The 18,391-nt window shown below is 38.5% G+C and overlaps 1 protein-coding gene across 1 annotated transcript in view; it reads left to right on the plus strand.

Annotated features, from left to right (window-relative positions):
* grhl3 (grainyhead-like transcription factor 3) overlaps nucleotides 1–18,391 on the plus strand; it is a 31,422-nt gene that overhangs the window by 3,713 nt on the left and 9,318 nt on the right. The gene's annotated exons all lie outside the window — the stretch shown is intronic.

Below are 18,391 nucleotides of genomic sequence, written 5' to 3' on the forward strand. Positions count from 1 at the left end.
CTCTTTGACTACCACACGCTGACCATCTTGGTTTAATGGTATTTGATCTTTATATTAAGATATGTTCTTTTCAATTGTGTTCAATTTCTGGGGCTAAATGTCAAATTCAAAAAATTCAGGCCGTCTTCTTTTTTGTCTGGCAGTAATTTATTAAAGCTAACAAAGTACAAATGTAAACAATTCGGGTTATTTTATTTAAGTTAAGTTACATTTGTTTTAACCAAGCAATATTGTCTTAGGATATTGTTTTTATTTTGTATGTTTTTTTCACTCCTTGTTTTTTATTTGTATTCAGTTTTCATCTAGATGGTCAAGCATGCACATACAGTATAAGTGCATACATATATACTGTGCATAATACATCATATAAAAAAGCAATGATTATCAAAATTGTAGCTGCTAAAATGTCTGTTGAACAACTAATCATTTAATGAATGGCTTATTGTTTGAACTCTCAGCATCCATTACACGGCACCTGCCATGTGTGTCTTTTGCTATCTCTCAAGTTCAGAGATAGGTCTGAATCACAGGCTTTTAGCTTCAGGTCACAAAGAAGTTTCCATTGACAGCTTTTGAATTTCATGAACCTTGACACCTCTGGCATCGAGTTGAAGTCCTCAGGTATCTTCTAATCCGCGAGACTCAACGGGCCTTTTTTAGCCAATCCATCCTCAATTTACATTTTCTCACCTTCAACTCCTTTTGTCGACTCAGAAAGAGGAATGGTACTCCCAACACCCTACAATCGATTATCTATTATAACTACTTTCTGTTTACTATCAACAAAATATCTTTGCTTATTTTCTCTATCAGTTACTTGTGATGCGTGGGCGCCATCATACATCTGTAGAGGAATGCACGAACGTTAGCCACAAACATGGCGGTGTGTATTTAATAACTGCCAGGCCTGTTGTAAAAACCAAACAGACCAGCATCCATTAGTAATGACTGAAGAATGTGTGTACGTTAGGGAACAGGGAATGAAGGGGATGTATTCATTACAGTACGGCACCATGCAACAGGAAGTCCTTCGCTGTGAGATGATACTCCGACTCGTGAAGGAATGTTAACACGTTATGAAGCAGTGGTGGAGGAGCAGGCTTTTCCTAAATCCTCTGCGAGTCCAGGCCTGTCGGGAACCTTGCTAGCGATGACTCCTAAGTGACAATGACAACATCTTACATAAAGGATGGATACGATATTTGAGTATAATTAAGGCACAGCTTGTAACTATGGTTGTAAAAATGAGTAACAAATCAACTTTCTATTGTGACTTTTCGGCATCTTTCCAAAATTCTGGTTTCGATGATTTGTGCGCTTTCATACGGGATGAAGAAACCTGTGGGACAACAGACAATGAATCTGTGTCAAGCCACGATAGTAATAAAGATAACCACAGGTGGAAGATGAATACCCAATGAGAAAAAGGCTCATTTATACTTATTCGTGATAAGTGTCTATTGGACCGAATGCTTAGAATTAAGTTGCATTTTTGTCAAATCTTTACAAAATATCACATTTTTATGATGTTTTTCCTGCAAATTGTTCATCTTAGAGTGACAGTTATTACTTGATGAGGAGTTTCTCAAAAACAACGTCACTAAGTCTTTAATGGATTAAAGTTTTTTTGTATCATTATCCTTTGTTGTACCGACCCTGATCCTATTTCATGAGAACTATTCATTCCCAGCTTTGTAAAAATATCCCTTTTAGCTAACTGAATTATGCCAAACTCTTTCAAATGTACTTACGGATGAATGAAGGAAGCATGCAGAAAAACATCCGACTGTTGAGATAATAATCTATAAAACTGTGTCCGCCTAACCTCTCAAAGGCCCTGTGCATGCCAAGCTCAGCCGTTTGTTGTTCTCTGTGTCATACCTGTCTATTATGTGTGAGCGGAAAATTACAGCGTGCTAATGTCTGTTATTAGGCATTCATTTTGCATCAGATGAAAGGTCACTGAGGCTTTAGTTTACGTTTCTGCCTCCTACATATCAAAGAGCGTGTCAGATGGAGTAAAATCTGCTATTATTCAGGATGCAAGAATAGATGATATATTTAGTCTTTCAAATTGTGGTGGCATTATACAGCCATTTACTTATTGTTACTGTCAGATGTCATATCATATAAAGCCATTTATTGAAATCAAACAAACATTGGGATTGCTAAGACAAAAGAGAAATACTGCTTTTTGGATCCTTTAGGTTTTCTTTGCTTATTGCATCTTGTGAAGGGCCCATTGCATTGGTGAAATATGGTCTCAAAATATGTAAAAGACAATGCAGTAGCTGTGTCGGATGCCGATAATGTGGGTTTGCTATCCTGGCTCCAAAATGGTGGAATGAGCTCCCCATTGAAATCAGGACAGCAGAAAGCTTGCACATCTTCCGGCGCAGACTGAAAACTCATCTCTTTTGACTCCACTTCGAGCGATATAATTACGAACAAAGCACTTATATACTAATAAAGGGCTGGCTTATCTAAAGCCAGTTGAGTAGCACTTGAGATGTTTGGCTCTATGAAACCTGATGTACATTCTGTTTTCTTCAAGTTTGTATCTTGTTGGTCGAATGCACTTATTGTAAGTTGCTTTGGATAAAAGCGTCAGCTAAATGCAATGTGATGTAATGTAATGTAATAATGACCCCGATGGAAACCTGTGTTGTACTCAACACACTGGTCATTTTATTAAACATTGCCATTTAAATGATTGGCATTTTAAGGATTGTTTTAAGAAAACATTTGTATTTTCTTCAGGTTACATTTAAGATGTGAATTCACAGTTAATTCCCTTTGAGACATAAGTTGTTTGGCTTCTGAAAATGAGTTTGAAAACAATTTTCGTATCATATACTACTTATTTTTTCTCCATGTTAAAAACTGTTATTTATATTGATCCTGTTTTTAAAGCCCCATTAAACCAAGTTGTGCTTTATGGCCGTGTAAATGAAATTGACTAACAATTAATAATTTAATATTAACATCATCAATTATTTAAAAAAAATCAAAAGAAATATGAGTTAATCAATGAACTATTTAAGCATTTCTGACAAAGTGAAAATTTCCATTTCACAATATGTTTGTTATGAGTTATGACACATTATTAGTCAGGTAATGCTCTTATTAATATCTCAACAGTTTCTAATGCTTCATGACGCATTATGACATGGCATAATCTACTTTGCTTCTGTTCAATAAAAAATGATTGAGTAACACTCAAACGGCCCTTCTTTGTCATGCAGTCACGACACAATGTTAAAAAATGGAATATTACTATAATTACACAGTGCATTTAACAGTAATTACTACAGTATAGTTCAACAATATGACTTTTGACCATCAACCTGGGTTCTAAGCTAGACAAAGTGACATGTTGTGAGGAGGACCCACAGTCAACACTGCTCTTGGTCTGCAGCCTTTTCCTTTTCTCACCCTCAGTTATGAGAAGAGTAAGATAACACTTTGTCTCCACTGTTGACCTCAGTGCACTGTGTGTGTTTGTTACACATCTCCCAGTGTTTGTGCGTGATCGCGTGGGTGTTTGAAAAAGGAGGGGATGATTTTCTTTTATTCTCTCTTTGGTTCCAAACTGTACACTTTTATTTGTATAGTATTATTCTTAGAAAGCTGTTTAATTTTGTGCACGGTGCTCATTGATTTGGTACACCATTGTGCAATTTTCATTTTTGCTAAGACAGTCTTTCTGTCTAGCCCTATAAGATAGTGGACAGTCAGAAGCTTAAAATGCTGCTTGTACATTAATATATCAGTCATATAAATACAATTACAGGATGATCTGCTGAAACACTCTGAAAGTGGTCCTTTTGCCTTTTACGTTGGTCTTTTCTTTCCTCATTAAGGTATTATTTTAATGCATGATTTCATTTTGCAACAGTATCTTCCACCTTTAAGGAATTACAGTATGTGCCATTTCCACCCTTACAACATGACGACATTTTCAAATGAGTGAAGACTTTAAAAATGACCTAAATCTGTTTACAGATTCACGTGTGGGGACTCGCCGCCCTTATGGGCACAAATTGGAGGTCCCCATGAGGGGATTCATTAATTTTAGAGTGAAGACTTGATTAGGGTTAGGGTAATGGTTAGGATTAGGGTAAGGGTTAGGGTTAGGCATGTGTTGGTTATGGTTAAGGTTAGGATAAGTCTCCAGGAAATGCATGTAAGTCAATGTAATGTCCCCTGAAGTGATGTGTGTGTGTGTGTGTGTGTGTGTGTGTGTGTGTGTGTGTGTGTGTGTGTGTGTGTGTGTGTGTGTGTGTGTGTGTGTGTGTGTGTGTGTGTGTGTGTGTGTGTGTGTGTGTGTGTGTGTGTGTGTGTGTGTGTGTGTGTGTGTGTGTGTGTGTGTGTGTGTGTGTGTGTGTGTGTGTGTGTGTGTGTGTGTGTGTTGCTCACTCAGATGTACCTCACAGATGTTGCCTGCGTGCTTATAGTGCATGCATCCTGACTGTCTTGCATTGCAGTGTGACTTAATATATAAGACAAGGGGCACAACTTTATTCTTTCTGCAACATTTCGCCACATTTCCAGACCTAAACACCTGCATTTTTTGTGAGTGAGGGTATGTCTGATTGTGTGTTTGTGTCAAAGAGACAGAGAGAGCTGTCGTCTGTCTGAAACCTGAGGAGAGAGAGGAGACCTGAGCAAACAAGAGGTAGTGTTTGATTTTCTTTTTCTTTTTCTTTCTCTTGTCTTTGGTTATTCCATATTTTCAGCGCCCTGCAATCACAGCATCTTGTTAGCTTTGGATTCAGGTTAAACTTGTTGCAGGAGACGACAACTCCCTCCCTCCCTCACTCCCTCCTTCTCCTCCTTCCTCGCCCCCTCTTTCTGTCCTCTCCTCCTCCTCCTCCTCTTCCTCACATCTTCTCCAGTCTTCCATTCACACCTATCCCCTGATTTGTGTTTTCTTTTTAAACGGGTGACAAGCCACAGTTGGCTCGAAGGCATGACTGTCTCTCCTGGGCCTCCGCTATTCATTCAGTCCAGCTTCCCCCCTCTCCTCCCCCCTTTGCAACGACAGGTGAATTCTCTTTCAGGAGAGACGGAAGTCACACAATTGCAGGTGCGTGCCTTCCGGATATGAATCAAAAAGATAAACTAATATTCACTATTGTACTGTATAACCACAGCAATTCACTTAAATTGTAAATCTTGTTGATGTTGGAAGGTTACGGTAAACATTTCCAGTGATTCCACGGATACTATACTTTACCTTTCTGCATCTAAACTTTACTTTACATTAAATATTCTTCCTTAAGCCCTATTCTGCTTTTTGACTGGCCCTATAGAACAAGAAAATTATGTTGCTTCTGCTGTCGGTTCGAATTCAAATAACATGACATTTTCTTTCCCTTAAAATCGTCCGAGAGATCGCCGTTTTTATGTTTAATCTTTATTCACTCATTCTGTTGTAGGCACAGTTCCCACACTGTTGATGCATCACTCATAACAATAATTTCCTTCATTAAGATAATTACACCTTCTAATAAGTAATGTGTCTGGTTTCATTATAGGTTATCACAATCGTGGAAATTGCGTTGGTATACCAATATATCATTATCACTTAACAGGAAGTGTCTACTCCTAACCCAAGCTCAGTCTAAGACGGAAGGCAATCAAAACATTACACTTACGCACTACTTAAATCTTTTGTATTCATTACAATTCATCATTTTTCTTAATTGAATTGCAATCAGTCAGTAACAAAATCACACACTAATAACCACTGGGTCAAATTATGTCAAATTCATGTCAACAAAGCACAGTAGTGGCTTGGCTTCACTACTCATGGCTTGAAAATAACCACAAATGCAATTAATTAACTCAATTATCGTTGATCAATCGTCAGTGGTTTATAACATAAACTGTTTGGATTATTAGTGTGCAAAGTTTACACAAACGTCTTAAATCTAAAGCTTTATCAGCAATATCTATTTGGATTAGGGCTGTACTTAGAAAACAAAAGAAACGAAGAACAAAAAACAACACGTGAACTTTTGACTTGAGAAGGAAGTTTCTGAATGGAACCCCTATGGGATTAAATCATAACCAGGTAGCTTATTACAGTGAAAAGCAGATTCATTTAGCTCCATGGCAACAGACTTGTGGACCTAGCCTAGAGGTCACAGTTGCACCAATGCGTCAATCTTCCTTGTTCCCTGTTCTGCAATGGGGCGCACCCTGCTGCGGCCTTTGAGCATGGCACGCTGTGATTGTTCCAGAGGATTGAGGAGAAAAGGAGTGCGTGGTTCCTCTAAAACTCAGACGAGCCGAGACACGTAGACTGAAACTGGGCGCGAGACGAAGAAAGGAAAAGGGAGGGAGAGATAGAAAAATAGATTATGGGGAGGAACTCAGGTGAACATGGGAATATTTTGCTTTCCCTTTAATCAGAGCAGGACTTTCCTTAAAATGTTAATGTAAACTTTATATAAAAACTGCTTTTCCTTTCCTTCAACGATAATGTAATATGAGGAGTGCTTATGGACGCAATTTTGCTAAAAAGTTTATATTACCATCTATATATTAAGGTTGGGCTGCAAATTATAGAATTAACAGGTTGCACATAAAAAGGAACAATTAAATGGACATAAAAAAATAAGAATATGCATCTTAAAAGAAAGAGCTAAACAGCATTATATAAAGAAGTGATTGTGTGCACAAGGAGGGCATGACTTGAAAAAAATGAGTTTCTGTCAGAGGGTTTCATCACTGAACCCACGGAGAGGTGGTCTGAACATGTTCCCTGTTTTATTTGGGATGATGAAGCAACAAGCCCTGGAAAGCTCTCCTCCTCCACTTTCCCACGGGAATATCACCACTCATCCATAGAGGAAGAGGGACAGAGAGGGATGATGGGTGGATGAGGAAAAGAAGGAGGAGGAGGGTAGGAAAGAGGTGCCGGGAGAGTCGGAGAGAGAGTGATGTTTATCGTGAGGGAAAGGAAGGGATGTGTAGAGAAGTGCTCAATTCAAGAGTGATTATCAAACCTGCATAGATGCCTGATATTCTCACTGCTGCCCTCATGTTCTACAGTTTCCACTTGACTTTGACCTGCAGGTGAACATCCACACACTGAAACTGCATGCTTACATCTAACACACATAAAACAACAGGCGTACGCTCCAGGAACATTTATTGAATTGCAACAGCGTCCCATTCTGTGGAAAATAAAGATCAGATTGTTGCGACGCCAGCTGGCAATAACTTGTCTTTCTGGAGAATTTGAGCTGTACTGTATCTGCTGTGAACCCACACCGCCAACGTGTAGTATTACTGCCTGCAGGACATCTTCACAAAAATATCTTGCTTCGCTTTTCCCCAAGGTGTCCCTGGCCTAGGGGGGACAAAATGAGCTCCCCCGTCACACTACAAATGTGAGGTTTGATGCTTTGCTTATTCTTGTTGTCCAAAGTCATTTGTTACTCATAATGTCGCTCGGTAGATGTTTTATTTTAGTTACAGTGAGATGGACATGTTTAGGGCCAATTAGTCAGCAGAACATCGGGCTATATTATAATATTCTGGAAAATACGTTTCTTGCAAAGAGACCATTCTGAACAATACATATGAAGTTACAGCCGACAGCGGGTTAGCCTAGCTTAGCATAAAGACTGGAAACAGAGGGAAACAGTCACGGCCCGTCCACACAGCGGCGTGCGTTGATGCTTCACCATTCACTTTGAATGGGGTGACGTCACTTGTCGCCGAACTGCATTGTGGGAAGCGACGCGGAGCGTTGCTGGGGTGGCTCGCTGCAAAAGTTGAGCAATGTTCAACTTTTGACGCTTCGGCAGAAGCGTCAGCCAATGATATCATATGCCAGTACAAGCTCTAGCCAATCAAACCGCTGCTTGTGAGTCAGGGGCGGGAGATTCATGTGATTGGTTGTTGATCGAGTTTCAGACACGCCCGCCGGCAAGCGACAACGCACGCCACTGTGTGGACGGGCCGTTAGCCTGCTCTGACCAATGATGAAAAAAAAAGCACCATACCACCACCTCAAAAGCGTACTTATTATATTGTATGTTGTTCATTTAATTCTTTGGCAGATCCGTAAAAAAAAAAGAAAAGTAAACTTCCAAGTAGGAACACTTTAATAGGCCTCATTAAAAAAAATTAGGTCCTAAAGGTTTTTAATAGGGCCGGGACTCGATTAAAAAAAATAATCTAATTAATTACAGGCTTTGTAATTAATTAATCGCAATTAATCGCATTTTTAATCACATATAAATATTGACCTGAGAACAGTGAGAAGCAATTTTTTTCACATGGATTTTAGTATATCATTGAATAATGACTGAATACATAAGCTTAAGCAACAAAACATTTTTTATTTTTTTCAAGGTGGTTCTTAACAAAGACCAACAGAAAAGTGCAATTTTTGCCATAAAGTGTAGCAATAGCATATTTAGGAATATAGTACATTTCAGAGATTCAGGTAGCCTATAGGTAGGTAGGCCTTCTGTAAACTATAACACTTTGTTTTTTAAGTAAAACACAATACTTTCAAGTACATTCAGAACATTGGAAACCCTGACTATTAGAAAACATCTCTCTATTGCTTCAGAGGCCATAACAGACTTTGTTGATTTACCAACATTTGATTTAAAAAATCTAATCAATTTCAGTCCAACTCTCTCAATAACCTTGGCCAAAACAATAAACAGTTCAACATAATGTGCCAGTTGCACCAACAACGTAATAAATAGTTCAACATAAAGTGTACCATTTAAAATAAAATAAAAAAGTGCCAGTGATTGACCTCAATCCCTCCTATTCTTCCAATATCCTGATGAAAAATAAAATCTCTCTGTTGCATAGGCCACTGTTTGATCAACGCGAATTGGGTGTGGGTCCTTGTACTCCAAGTCGGGCTAACGTCCACGCTAGCTTCCACGCTAGCTGCTATATGTTTTTGCATTGAGGTGATACTTGAGGCTTGATGTGCTGCGGTGATATGCAAATTCCTTTTTGCATAATTTGCAAACAACCGTGCTCTTATCGATGCTTCCATCCGTTCGTTTTTTAAAACAAAATGTCCCATCCACGGGGCCAAGCAAAGCGGTCTCATCAGCTTCTTCGTTCACGTTTGACTATTGTTCACTGTGGTTTTTTGTTGTTTGAAGTCATGAACGTTAGTTGGTGCTCCAGTATAATCGGTACCCCTGAAACTCATCCAGTGAGAAACGTTCCGCGGTGCAAAAACAAGTGAGATTAAAATGCGTTAATTTTTGTGTAATTAATTAATCTTAATTAACGCGTTAAAGTCCCGGCCCTAGTTTTTAAATGTAGTTATTTCCCTTGTCATAATGCACTGTTGTTCATGTGAGTGAGCAAGAATGAGCGGCTGGGAGGGAGGCAAGGTTATGGAAATGCTAGTGTGCACGCTCAATGGCCCAAAAGAAGATCACTATACAATCTTGGTAATTTTATACTCAACGGTCAAGTTATTTTGGCTTCAGGTGCCACTGAGCAACCGTCATAGTCGTGAACTGCCTGCTCTGTATCCAATTCTCTTTATATATCCATGATTTCATGCCCTGGATTGTTCAATGGCAGGGGCACTTCCTCTGGTTCTACTGCTCCACACAATACATTGACCAAAATCACAATCATTGTTTATCCCCATTTGTTTTTGTGCATTATCACAGCTCTGAAGAGGTCAACAAATAATGCAAACACTCACACCGCTGCACACAGATCAGTGGACAAACAGTGAGCTGATTTTATTGTGAAACATTGATTACAGTACATTTCTTAGATGCTTTTATCCAAAGCGACTTACATAAATTCAGTACTGTGGGCAATCCCATGTCTCATAAACATATGCTCACAAGTCCATGTCTGCTATCATCTTTGAATTCCTTAACAGACAGTATCAATTTGTGTATACATTAAATACATTAGAAACGCAATGTGATTTGCTGAGTCTTGGTGGTGCTGGAAGGCGAAATGTGGTTCTTTATGATGGGCAGAATCAGACTAGCTGTTTCCAGACGCTACACTATTTGAATAGGCCGGCTTTGTGCGCTCAACAACTAGACTAGTAGACAGTTATGTTTGTGTAACTGTAAAGTGTGCTATTACTTGGGAATATTAACTCAACCTAGATCTGAGTGCAATTATGCATATGTGTTTGTGATAACCCAGTATCACGGCAAGACGTGGACATGTGACGATTTACCATGCTGGGAGACTTAAAGATGTCACGATTTCGTCCCTTCAAACGTGAGTTACACGGTATTGTTAACATGGCCCAACCAGTGGAGATATACCCGGAAATGCCAAGCAAATGCTACCCCGACGGTCGGTTGTTATTGTCAATATTAATATAATAATGATTTATTTTTTAAAAAGTCACACTCAATTTCACTGATTTTCTTGTTGCCCCAGCTGGTCGACACCTCTTGTAGCAGAAACAAAGGCTACATTAATGTATTAAATCGATGTTAATCTATGTGGAATTAACGAACGTGAGGTTGTACAATTGCGTTGCCAGGCAACAGCTTTTATTTATGATCAACGTCACGTTTTCAGTTTTGGCGGCAGTTCTCGGAATAAAGTATTATTTTTATTTAAATTGTAATTTACATTAAAGTATTTCGTGAGGCCGTCTAAAATGTTTTTAAATATAACTACGGTTCTAGTTGAAGAGTTTGTAAGTTAACATGAACCGAAGCTGTTGCCTGGCAACGCAATTGCACAACGTCACGTCCGTTAATTCCACATCCACACACGTGGATTGACATCGATTTAATACATTAATGTAGTCTTTGTTTCTGCTAAAAGAGGTGTCGACCAGCTGGGGCAACAAGAAAATCTGCGAAATCGAGTGTGACTATTACAAAATAAATCATTATTATATTAATATTGACAATAACAACCGACCGTCGGGGTAGCATTTGCTTGGCATTTCTCTCCACTAGTTGGGCCGTTGGGCCATGTTAACAATACCGTGTAACTGTCACGTTTGAAGGGACGAAATCGTGACATCTTCACGTCTCCCAGCATGGTAAATCGTCACATGTCCACGTCTTGCCGTGATACCGGGTTGTCACAAATACATATGCATAATTGCACTCAGATCTAGGTTGTGGCAACATTCCCAAGTAGCACACTTTACACAAACATAACTGTCTACTAGTCTAGTTGTTGAGCGCACAAAGCCGGCCTATTCAAATAGTGTAGCGTCTGGAAACAGCTAGTCTGATTCTGCCCATCATAAAGAACCACATTTCGCCTTCCATCGTCACATGTTCACGTCTTGCCGTGATAACGGGTTGGTTTGTGATAGTTAGTAACTGCAGATAAGAATGTCTCCCTAAAGCTAATTATAAAGTGAAGTAACCTCTGGCCTGAGGTGTCCAGATGAAACCTAAAATGGAGATGAGCCCAATACCTGCTCTCTGCTTGGGTGGGACCACAGTCAGTGGCCTTAACACCATACATTCAGTGTGTGTGTTACCCTCTTGCCTGCATATCCTGATGAGCTCATGTGAACTCGTGTTCATTAAAAATGCAAACACTCACACAGCTCTGAGATTTCCATTTCCCCTATTTAAATAACAAATATCAGATGTTGCCAGTTCCAATTACTAAATCAACACGCTACTAGAGATTGTGTTTCTTGAAATCTCGACTCTCTTTGAGTGTCTTTTGCTTTGGTGAGCATTACTTTATTTGTTTGTTTGTTAGTTGATAAGGCAGAAGGGAGAGAGTGTGGCTTGTGTGACGGACAGGAATATCACATGTCTGTGTCTTAGTCTTTTTGTTTGAATTGCTCCAGGCCTTTATAAGAGAGAGATAAGGTTTGCATGTGTGATTTATTGTAGATGTGTGTGCGAGTCTGCCTAAAGACTACATGTCATTCCACAGTGGTGGCTGTTATCTTACCGGCTCTTTCCATTGTGTTCATACCGATCCTTCAAAAACAAAAAAACAGTCTGAGACAGAAATGAAAGAGGAATGACAGACAAGGAGTACCAACACACTCACTTTCTCAAACAATCCTTGACGTGTTTTTATTAGCCTACATGACAAACTTACTGTTCGAAAACAACTCGGTTTGAAAGGACAACGGGTATTGATGCAGAAGTAATAAAGAATGAATGAAAGTAAACCAGGAAACCTTCTGAAGAGCTTAATAATGTGAAATGTACCTTCTTTCCACCTGAGTGACTCTTAAGAAACGCATTTGGAGAGAATTCAAAAAATGTCTTTAGAGGTTTTTCAGTGACAATGCTTCAAAATGCCCTAAAATCAAATTGGATGAAGATCCTGGACACAATGCTATATTGCTTAACATTCGTATATATCTTCTTTTCTCAAGAAAGTTGCTCACGAACAACATGAGAATCCCAGCAAAATGTAAGTTCCTAACGTCTGTCCGGTTTTTACTTAGTTTAGTCTCCTCCAGTGTAGGCTTAACCACATTTTTGTGTTTTATGACATTGATGAAATTTCAGGAACTCCCTATTTGTGTTGCATGTAAAATCCCTTTGTACTTAACATGTCAACAGATTTGCCCTGGAGAAAAGCTCAGAGAAATGCATTTGTATTGAGCAATGCAACCACCATATATTCCTCTGCAGCTTCCCCTTGCCCCAGGATAACAGCCAACACGAGGATACTTTGAAGTGACTGTAAAACTCCAAAACTCTCCCAATTTCCTTTCCTATCCTTGTATTTTCTTCATTACCATTAATCTCCTGATCTTCATATTCTTGCTGACACCTCCTCAGCCCTCGATTCTACCTCCTTTCCCCATTCTGACACCCAAGCCCCCCCCCCCCCCCTTCTCTCCAACCCCCAGCCCTCATCCCTCACTCTGGGCAATGTGGAGTTTCTGGGTGTGGCGGCTGCTGGCTGGTGGGGTGGAATATTCAAAAGGAGTGGGTCTGATGAGTTGGGGTGGTTGGTTAGAGAGTGTGTCCAGACTCTTGGAGCCTCTCTTGTCCAGGCCAAACAAAGTGACAGCAGGACTTTTGCTAAAGAGCTCTCTCCATTCACCACATTATCACAGCCCGGAAGAGGTCAGATCTCCCAGCAGAGGTCAACAAATCAAGCAAACACTCACACTGCTGCACACAGATCAGTGGACACACAGCGAGCGGATTTTAGTGTCAAACACAAATGCACACTCACTCTTCCTTGCAGACATAGGGTCGTAAACATATTTTGGCTCAGCAAACCAGAGCAGGTCATATTTAAAGTTCTTCACCGACACTAGGGCCTTGGTATCAGAACTGGATTGAATCAGAATGAAAACCAAATAACATTACAGTAAAGGAAATATCTTAAGCTATTGACATTGAAGACATCAATGTTCATATCATTTAGTGGCAAACAAACTGGTGTTATCAGCAAAAGGTTATTTGTCTATCAATACGAAGCATTCATAATAGTCAATTAAGTGTATGTGATACTAAAAAAAATAGCTTTGTAATTCCTAAAATAACAAAGGTTTCACTATATGTATGAATTTTCTTTTAAGTTACCTTTTTTTTTTGCAGTGATAAAGATTGTTTACACGAAACAATGCATAATGTTTTAGAGACAATTTGTAGCTCAAAATATAAACGCTCAAATCAAGTGTATTTAAATAGCCCTACAATTTTTGTATTAAGTTGATATCCGGTTACTGTAATGGATACTGTATAGTGGACATGTGCTGATAGATATTATATCTTACATTTTGTGATTCTTGTAGAATAGAAAATAGAAGCATGATAATGTTCTTCTTCTCTCCGTGTGTGTGCTTGTTTTATAGGAAATACATTATCTCCTTAAAATTGCTTCGTTAAGACAAACCTCAAACGGCTCAGATATACTTTAGAATAACTTTATAACTCACTTCTGTATATGCTAAATACTGTTTCAAATTAAAAGGAGCTCAATGGTGCTAATGTTGGCGAATGGCACTAAGTATGGGAAATGTATATCTGGGTAAGGAACAAGAACAATAATTCACTTTAAAAAATGTAATTATGTTAGAGCCTAAGTGGTATATGATGTAAAACAACATAAAACATTTACATTGACAAGTTCAATATCTTAGCTTTTTGAAATGTTATCATTAAAAAAGTATTAGATTATACAAAAGTGTATTATGAAGAAGCACTTCTTTTGTTTCAAAGTGTCAACATTTCCAAACCATGTCTGATGTCTGATGCAAGAATGCAGAAGCAGACGATGTTAGGGACACTTTTAACTGCGTCAAATACAACATAAATCACTAATTCTACTTAGACTAAATATTTTGCAGAGCATATTGGGTAAGGATGGAAAGTAGTAAAAGAAGAAATTACATTATTTGAAAAGGAGAGGCATCTCAGTTAGAATAAACATGTCAGGGTTTTACAGTAACAGGTGCAACACTCATTGCTTTCCCAATGTGAGGAACAGAAAGAGAGTAACAAGCCCCGGGCTGCTCATATCTCTGTCAACCCTCAGCAGCACACATTCCTCCATGACAAACGGAGCATTAGAGCAGATTGAAGAGGTAGAAAAAAGAAAAGATGAAGAGATAAGCTGTGTCGGAGTTGATGAGAAGAATCAGCCTTAAAGAAGAGAGATAAGAATCTTCTTTTATTTTCTTGACCTGGCGACTTATTCACTGGCGTTTAAGAGTTTTCATTTGCATGATATTAAGGTTAAGGGTTTAAGCCTTGTAGAAAATGTTCTCAAGCAGTGAGGATACCATTTAGTGGTCAAAAAGTCGTAGGGGAAAGGAGGAGCAGGAAAAGTGTGTGAAAGGAAGAGTCAATGGGAGACAGGAAAAAGAGAAAGAGGAGTGGGAGGAGAGAGGTGATGAGAGAGCTTCTTCTCAGCAGCAGTCGTGCGTAGAGCCAGCGCTGATCTCTGTTTGTATGCAACCATGCATGGCTAGGTGCTCACATGCAAACGCACACAAACAGACACACAAACACACCAAAGCATCGGGACACTTGGGCCCAGGTTTCTGACTAGAAAGAGTGAGTTTCAAGGCATTAAAGGAAGTCGTTTGAACATCTCCTCACATCCATCCATCTTCCACTTCCCCATCGTTCCCACCCTGTCAGATCCAACCAGAGATCTCAATAGGGCCGTTTACACTTTTTACACAATCCGGCATGAAGGAGCTCAATGATAATCCTAATCGATCCTTGTGTAAGGTTTGTGTAAAAGAAATAAAGAAACCATGTTCTCATATTGTCGGCATGGGTTAGTCAAAATCAAATCTGGTGGCACTTTTCTTTTTACAGGTTCATACGTTTCCGATAATTTCCTTTGAAGTTACACGGAAAATAACTCTGTATTGATATTCAATTATAAACAAAGCAGTAGCCTTTTTAAAAAGAAATACATGCTCAATATAAACCTGAACAAATATGTATTTATCATAAATTAATTATTAGAGACTTAAAGGTGGGGTAGGTCATTTTGGAGAAACCAGCTCGAGTGCGCTAGAATTTGAAAATACACTGCCGGAAAAAATCTGCTACTTCCTTACAGAGCCCCTTCCTCCAACACACACGAACCATGACACGAACGTGCACACGACCAATGAGGGCTGGCAGGCAGGTAGGCCATCCAGTTATTTTAGCCGGCCCCGGCTAAAATGATTGGTCATGCTTTTTACAGTACTACGGCTTCCACAGATGACATTTTTATGGATTTTTTGTCAAAGCACTTCAGATATTCATTTCTATCGGGATGTTACGAGCATTCCATGGAATATAACAAAAAGTGTATCTCGAGCCGGTTTCTCAAACTTACCTACCCTACCTTTAATTCCCTATGCGTACATGTGTAAAAATGTTGAATTTCCAAATTACATTTTATTAAACTTTTGGGAAATTCCTAAGAAATGATCTGGTGATTACAGCACCATTTTACATTTACATTTCTTCATCATAAAATGTCTTAAATATGTCTTATTCATGATTTTATCTTTTCAGGGTTATTTTGTGATGTAAAATTAATCAAAAACGTTCTTTTATTTTAAAAGTAATGTTTTTTGCAATTGCTGCTTCTGTAAACATTTTCTTTTACAAATTGTATATAACTTAATTTTTCTAAGAATATAGTAACTTTTGTTTCAGAACACATCTGTTTTAATGGTTGTCCCTGAGGGCCTTCTAGGATTAGTCCTGTGAGTGAATTGCAGAGAGAGAAACTGAGAGACTTGAGAGAGAATAGAAGCGTTTAACATATTGATATGTTAATGTCACAAACACTAATGAGGGACAGATCGAGAAAATATAGGAAAAACAGCGTGAAAGAGAAAGATGAAAAGTAAAAACGGAGGTTAGAACATTTAGAAAGAGCAGGAGACACGTTTTAATTACTTCAATTCATTATAATTGTGGACATGTGTTGTACCTGGAAATAATGAAAGAAAAGGTGTGCCGTCTCACAGAAAGTCTAACTTTTTTCTCTTCTGATTCAGTGCCAACTTGCCCTTTGGGGTTTTGTGTCTGTGTGTGTTATATTTATGAGGGTGTGTGTGAGTGTGTGGGCAAGCTGCACAGCACGCACCCTTATGTTACTTACCACGCCAGATTCCCTCAGGTGCCGGCCGCAAGAAGTGCACAACACACACGTACACGCACACACACACACACACACGAACAGATAAACAGCTACATGCAATTACAAATGTACTGTGTGTGTGTGTGTGCGTGTGTGTGTGTTTGTGCATCAGCGTGTGGGTGGAAGATTATATCCTGAATGACATGGGGACCTTATGAGCTTCACTGCTTCTTTTGGATTCCTAAGTTTTGTTTGCTTTGGCATTACTTGCTTGTGTGTGTGTGTGTGTGTGTGTGTGTGTGTGTGTGTGTGTGTGTGTGTGTGTGTGTGTGTGTGTGTGTGTGTGTGTGTGTGTGTGTGTGTGTGTGTGTGTGTGTGTGTGTGTGTGTGTGTGTGTGTGTGTGTGTGTGTGTGTGTGTGTGTGTGTGTGTGTGTGTGTGTGTGTGTGTGTGTGTGTGTGTGTGTGTGTGTGTGTGTGTGTGTGTGTGTGTGTGTGTGTGTGTGTGTGTGTGTGTGTGTGTGTGTGTGTGTGTGTGTTTTAACTCAGTTAAATTGAAAGTTAACACTTCATCTTGTAGTCATAAGTCTCCGCTCATTCGAAAGGCTTGTTTTCTAATAACATATTCAATTCATATTGTACTTCTAACTCCACTACATGTGTTCATTCATATAAAGTAGAAATAATACAATACATTGTAATTTAATTTAAATTAATTAAATGTAATGTCATTATTGTAATATATTAAAAAGTCCATCACCATTTCATTAAACTTTTCTTCAGCTGCACATATTGCACTACTACATTTCAAATGTTGATGAAGTGACAAAAATGCATCAATAACAATAATATATATTATAAAATAAATCTGTGAAACAAAACCCAAAATAATAAGACTTTACTTGGACTTTAGGACAATTTGCATTCATGACTTTTACTTGTAATGGAGTATTTTTATATTGTACTTTCACGTTTTAAGCATATAGTAACTACTAATTATAAATGAGCACAGTCAAATTTCACCAAGTTTGAAATGTTTTTTTTTTCACTATATATTTTTGGGTTTATTTAATACTGAGAACTAGAAATCAAATGCTACAAATAATGATTACCAATGGTAATAAAAGTTACCAACTGATGATAGAAATTCAAGAGAAGGCTTTAACATCAGGGTTCCCAAGAGCAGGCTGAACCGCTATAAGCACTCATTCCTACCTATGTCCATTAAGCTTCTTAACAGTCACATGTAGTGAAATGTAATGAAATGTTCTTTTTAAATGTTGGCCATGAGGTTTGTGCAATAGGTCTCCATTGTCAATATGTGCGTCTGTGTATTGTGTTTGTTCAAACGGTGTATGAGTGCGATATGTGATATATTGTGTATGTATTTTATTGTTTACTATGTTTGTATATGTACATGTATGCGGAACTGCAGAGCGGAGTCCAGAACAAATTTCCTTTACGGGGACAATAAAGTATATTATATCGTATCGTATCGTAACATGTATTTAAATAAATAGCCAGATTAAAAAAAAAAAATAGCCTTTAATCTCCTGTAAAACATACAGTACAGGGAGAGCTATTTTTAATACAGTTAAATAATTGACAGTGGCTGCATTAATCTATATTCAAGAAACATCTTGATGATTCATTATTTGTTTTCTTAGACCCTTAATGCACAAAATATTAAATTATTGTAACTTTTTCCCTTTATTTTGGTTGAAGAATCCCACCTCTAGCAGAAACAGCCCACCTCTCTTAAGCATTCACTGTATTTTGCATCTTTGATCCGTAGTAAATAAAGAAACCAAAACCACTGCATGAAATGTAAATAAGGGGGAAAGTGAAAAA

This window comes from Notothenia rossii (genome assembly GCF_949606895.1).
Source record: "Notothenia rossii genome assembly, chromosome: 7".
NCBI lineage: Eukaryota > Metazoa > Chordata > Actinopteri > Perciformes > Nototheniidae > Notothenia > Notothenia rossii.